This window comes from Pteropus alecto, unplaced genomic scaffold, assembly GCF_000325575.1.
Source record: "Pteropus alecto unplaced genomic scaffold, ASM32557v1 scaffold1197, whole genome shotgun sequence".
NCBI classification, from domain to species: Eukaryota; Metazoa; Chordata; class Mammalia; order Chiroptera; family Pteropodidae; genus Pteropus; species Pteropus alecto.
The window spans coordinates 425,152-431,058 of record NW_006441068.1 but is presented as its reverse complement, the minus strand read 5'-3'; the positions used below and the strand labels follow the sequence as shown (position 1 = coordinate 431,058).

General features: G+C 44.1%; 1 non-coding gene across 1 annotated transcript; it reads left to right on the top strand.

Moving 5' to 3' along the window:
- Positions 1 to 3,682: 3,682 nt before the first annotated feature.
- Positions 3,683 to 3,764, top strand: TRNAL-AAG. Its single transcript has one exon. It is a non-coding gene; the product is annotated as a tRNA-Leu (tRNA).
- The last annotated feature ends 2,143 nt before the right edge of the window (positions 3,765 to 5,907 follow it).

Here is a 5,907-nt window from a genome sequence, read left to right as displayed (position 1 = left end):
TTTGCTCTTCTTTACTGCATCACCACCACCACGACCATCACCACCACCCTCTAGCAATCTGGAGTCTAAATCAAGGGGTTCACTGGTCCGTTCCATTAATAAATAAACTGTCGGGTGCTAGCTGGACGTCAGGCAAAGCTGACACGACTCCTGCCTCCCGGGAGCTATTATGTTTTAGATCCCAAGGGCTTTGCTTCTGGAGTGGATAGTTTGTTTCGAAGATCTCTCCTGGAGTAAGAAGAGCTGTTCAGGGTGAGTGGATAGATTTGAGTCCTAGTAGAGCGGAAGAGGGAGGGAATAATTTATTTAGTGTTCTTTGTTGATATTTAGAGTTGGGGTTTTGGGTGAGAAATACTGAAGATGCTGAAAAAAGGGAAAGAAAGGTACAATTAGTAATCATAGATAGAATTGTGTTAATGGGTTTTATAGTATGGCAAAGTGGTCTAAAGTGGTGGATTTATGCTCTAATCTCTCAGAAGATGTAGGTTTGAATGCTACCGTTGCTAGGGTTTTGTTTCTTAACCAAGGGATCACTGCTGGTGTCCTCACTCCGGTTAAACATTCTGAAAACCCAGGCAAGGGGTATACTAATATCTGAATTTTCTGAACACTGAGCATTGGATTGGGGAAATGAGGCCAGTGAATGAATGGTTCACAGCTTCCCCTCAAGATGCTCACAGGTCAGTGTGATACTCAGACCAGTAAAACACCCGCTCTTTCGGTTTTTGCCTTTGGTTCGGAAGGGATCCCGTAAGGCCTTGCTAAAGAGATGACATTTAAGCTGGGGCCTTTAAATCAAGGGAGAAGAGGTAAGAGAGTCTTGGAATCTTGAAAATGTATGGTGTGTCTTGTAAAGTGGGGCATGGAGGGGAGCAAGGAGTGAAGTGAGCCTTGGTCTCATCATTTTATCCTAAGTGTTAACTTGGAAAAATTTGGACAAACACACACAGAGTTGAAGAACAAATTGGGGCAGTAACACAGAGCACCAAAACTATCCCTGTGGTCCCTGCTGCTATCTCTCAGACCCCTACTGCGTTTCTCAAAGGAGGCTCTCTAATTTCTCCACCTGCCTCTGATCTACCCACAACAAAGGCACCCCCTCTGTCACCTGCCCTCTCTCTTGTCTCTTCCTCCAAGCCCACCATTAGGACCGTAAAGGAGATGGTTAATTAGGAAGCGAATCATCAAGGAAGGCAACTGCTCACCAGCTCAGGGAAGTGCCTCACCTTCCAGACTTGAGCAAGCCAAGGAACACCATTCTGACTCCCACCTAGCCCACAAAGAGTCCTAGGATGGGTTCCAAGTCTGAATTTGAGCTCTTTAAGGAACGTTTTCACTTTCTGACCTTTGAGGGCAGTGCTTTTCCTGCCCTATGTGCATGGCCTTTGGTACCTAGAGGGTGTATTGGGCTCCACCACACCTAGATTTTAATCTAGACATTGTCCCTTCCTCAAGGCTTTGAGAAAGAGTCACAGGTTAATTTTAATAGGTGGTGATGGAACCTGACTGGCCCATGGCCTAAAAAAGGCAAGAGATATTTGTTCATGTGGCTTGTTTCTCTAGTGAACCTTGACAATACTAATATCTTGTACTGGAGAATTTTTTACTGTGAGAGTCCGTCATGTGTATTATAAGGTGTTTAGCAGCATTTCTGGCCTTTATCCACTAGATACCAGTAGTACTATCCCAGTTGTGACAACCAAAGATGTCTTCAGGCATTGTCAAATGTCCCCATAGGAGGCAAAACTGAGGGTTCAACTAATCTCCTATGTGTAGCTTGTCTTTCCAGTCTCTTAACAGGGTCTTTTGAAGGACAGAGAGACTTAATTTTGATGAAATATAATTAAGCATGTTTTTCTTTTATGAATCACACTTTTGATGTTGCATCTAAGAAATCTTTCCCCAACACAACTTGACAAAGATTTAATTCTAAATATTTTATTTTTGGTTTATGATTCATTTTGAGTTAATGTTTGTATATGGCGTGACAAACAGAGGGACCTAGAAGGGCTAAGGAAGAGCCCTTCCTATATGTGGTATCTCATTTTAATCTATGAACAACCTCACTCTATTCTGGTACACCATCCTTTCCAATTTGTGTGTAGTGGTTTGTTCTCTGGAAATGGTAGCCCAAGTAGCTTTTGGTGACTGCCATCCAGGCATTAACTGCACACTGACCTTTCTTGGCTGAGTCACAGCAGGCATACAGAGAAACCACCACTGAGCCAAGCAGGTTTTGAAGTGATAAGCAGGACAAATAAGATGCTCTTAAAAGAAATAGAATGGCTTATTGGAGTTTCTTTGGGCACTGGAAGATATGTTGGCTGCACTTGGGAAACTTGACAAAATACCGATGCTCTGATAAAACCCATAGTAGTTCCAGTGTCATTGGCCTAGGGTTCAGCCTAGACATCAGAATTTTAAAAAGTTCCATGCGTGATTTTGATGATCAGCCAGGGTTGAGAACTACTGCTTAGGGACATTATTATTATTTTGGATGTGATGTGCCAGGTTAAAAGCCTGACCAAGCCTTAATTTTCTTTTGAAAAATGTTGTCAGCCATCATATGAAGGCTATTTGTAAGGGAGGACATACTATTCTTTAATAGTAAAAATTGCCTGATGGGAGAGAGTAGCTGCAGGGATCAGAAGCCCTAGTCTGGCCTCTGTTTAGCTGCAGAACTTCCTCCTATCACTCTTCACCAAAACATTTTTCTTGGAAAAATGAGCACATTATATCACTGGGCTAGGAGGAAGGCCTAGAGTTGGTGCACCTTCCAGAGTCCTGGGCACAGCTTTGTGGGGCTATACCAAAACATTTTTCTTGGAAAAATGAGCACATTAAATCACTGGGCTAGGAGGAAAGCCTAGAGTTGGTGCACCTTCCAGGGTCCTGGGCACAGCTTTGTGGGGCTATTTGATGGGCTTTGCCCCCAGGAGAAGCAGAGTTTGTCAGCAGGGAACTTGAGCACTGCCCTCTGTTTACCTGGACATTTCCTCGGAAAGTCCCTGAGCAACAAGAGCAGACTCAGAGGGTATATTTGCAATGTTGAGATGACCTGGGAGATCCCTAAACCATCAAATTCAAATGGCATTAACATGTGCTCTCTCTCTCTCTTTGAGAGCAGAAAGAAAACATCACCAAGTGTCTTATGAATAGAATGTAAAACCATGTGAAGGGCTTCCCCTTTTCTGAAGAAATAATTTGGTAGAGCCTGTGTGCACACTTTGCTATCTCAGCTGGTAAAAAGGAGAACTGTAGAGTTCCATTGGCATCTTTAGGTTGTTGGTTAGATTCTAGCTCTGAGTAGGTGCTCAATCATTTCTAAAAGCTCTGAAACTCCATTTGATAAGTCATGCTCCCTCGAAGCTAGGATTTTTGTGGCCTTAATTGGCTTTGACCTTCATTTATCTTTCTGAGAAATTTGTGGCAAGACTGAGAGGAAGCCAACAAGAATAAAACATAATCAACACCTGCAAAAGGCCCACAGCCCAATGTGCGATACAGATTTCGTTCACTCATTAAGATATTCCCTTTGAAGCCCTAGATGGAAGATGAACAATCCAGAGCGGATGGGGAAAAGTAAGCTTTTGTAGTAAATCTCGCTGTCGCTTGAACGGTTCATCCAATTCCTTTTAGATGGTATTCGAGTTTGAGGAGAGTTAGGCTGATGCCACGTTCTGGTAGTGTGGCCGAGCGGTCTAAGGCGCTGGATTAAGGCTCCAGTCTCTTCGGGGGCGTGGGTTCGAATCCCACCACTGCCAGCGTTCCTCCTTATTACCAGTTGCAGAACTGAGTTCAAAGGATGATGAATGTCGTTAAGAAGCCAGCATATTGGGGCTGAGATAAGTGCTGAGTGTGCGAGTGACCCTTTAAGTCTAGTGGATCCATATTTCTGGCCATGTAGCACTCGGAAAAATTTTGCCAATTAGTAACGTCTCAATAAGCCTTCAAAGACGAAGTTCACCAGGAAAGTAGGGGAGGGGAACAAACAAGTTTTAAGATCTGATGTTGGCAGGCATGACCTCAAAACGAGGTCACCTACGGCAGGAGGATTGATATAAGGGCTGGGATGGAATAGGGAGTGGTTTTTTTGTTGTTGTTCGTTTGGGTTTTGGAGGTTTTGTTTTGTTTTTTACATTTTTTTCACCCTCATAAATGGGAACTCAGAGGCTTTGCAGGCAGTTTTTGAGAGAATTTCAAGGCGCAATTCCTTCGGCAAGAAATAGACCCTTGTCTGTCTGTACGGTCGCCCGTGCACATCAGTGACAGTAAGAGCAGACTCTTTGAGTCCTCACCATTGTCCTGTCTGAGCTGGGACGATTCTGCCTCCCCACTCCTATGCCCCATTTCCGGTCTCCCAATGCAGCGTCTCCCACTCCCTCTGGGTCTTCCTCTATCAGGAAGCGAGAAGGAAGGAGAGGGTCTGAGTGAGCCTTTCCGGAGATGCGACTCACCAAGAAGACAATATCAGGGGAGGAGGGAGGTGTTTCAATTCCTGTAGACTTGAGTTAAGGGCCCTTGACAACCAACTTGGAAAATTCATTCATTGCCCTGCACACTGCTATCAGAGAGCCCAGAATGTTTCGACTCATAATCTGAACTAGTACACATTTTCACCTCTTGAACTGTAAGTACAGTGCACTTCTGGATCTATCACCTGGTTTGGGGGTCCTGGAGAGCGAATGGGTGGAATTCGGTGTCCACTGCAACCCAGGTTGAATCTAAGTGTTGTCCCTTTCTTAGTGTATCTTTGGGGAGGTCGTGAAGGAGTGAGCACCTTTGGGCTAAGAGGAGAAACCTCATTTTGGGAGGTGGTGAAAGAATGGAGGGTGGCCCATGTCCTTAAAAGAAGCATTAAGAGAAACTTCAAGTTCATGGCCGGTTTCTCGATCTAGGGGTCTGGGTGTGGTTGTCCCTCTTTTGCTTAGGCAGACTCACATAATAAAACTAATCTACATGTAAAGAAGACATTTAGCCCCTGCATTCACCTACCTGAGCTATCATGGAGAGAAACACAATGATGCTGAACTAGTCTCAACTTAAATTCATGACAGTAATCTTAAGAGCATCTGCATGACTATCTTACAATTTTTCTCATTCCCTTCACTGTACCACTCTTAAAAACTACTCTTTTATCCCTTCTCATGTGCCCTCAAAACAGCCAATACCTCCTCATACATTCTCACTCCTATCTTTCTGTTTCATTAAGAGAACAGAAGCAGTCCCCAGAGAACTTCTACAAGGTAACCAGCTACCTGCATCTGAGTACCTTTGTCACCTTTGGGGCCAATCTGAGTTCGCTGTCGCCTCAATGGTAGAGGAGAGGGAGAGGGATAACGAAGGGCGCAGATGTGTAGTTAGCATTTTTCCTCCGTTCTTCCTAAAATGACTGCAGTGAAGAATTACAGGTCATTGAGATTTAATAGTTTTATTAAAAATATATTTTAGAAAAACAAAGAATGCCCCAAGGAGACACATGGAGAAAAACAAAATATGCCCCAAGGGGGCATGTGGTTCCAGAGCTGTAACCAAAACGGCTACAAAAGGGCAAAAAGGCCACAAAAAGACCAAAAAGAGAGAGAACCCAGAAGGGCAAAAAGGGAGTATGTCTGTCTTATATTTGGGCCTGTGATGGGTGGTTCCAAAGGCACTCCTAGGTGACTGGCAAGTGAGGTCATTTTGATTGACACCTGGCAGCTATATCACTTTGCCTAGTGCGCATGTGCATACTCAGAATTCTACCACAATTGGGGTGTTCTTTGGGTGATCTTTAGACTAGGCCTCTATTCCTTTGTTCTCCCTGTTGCTCATGTCTGACTAGCTACCTAACACTTTTATGCCTCCTATTACAGTGGATGACCTATCCCAGATCCTGCCTAAGGCCATTATTGCTTCTACTTGTGC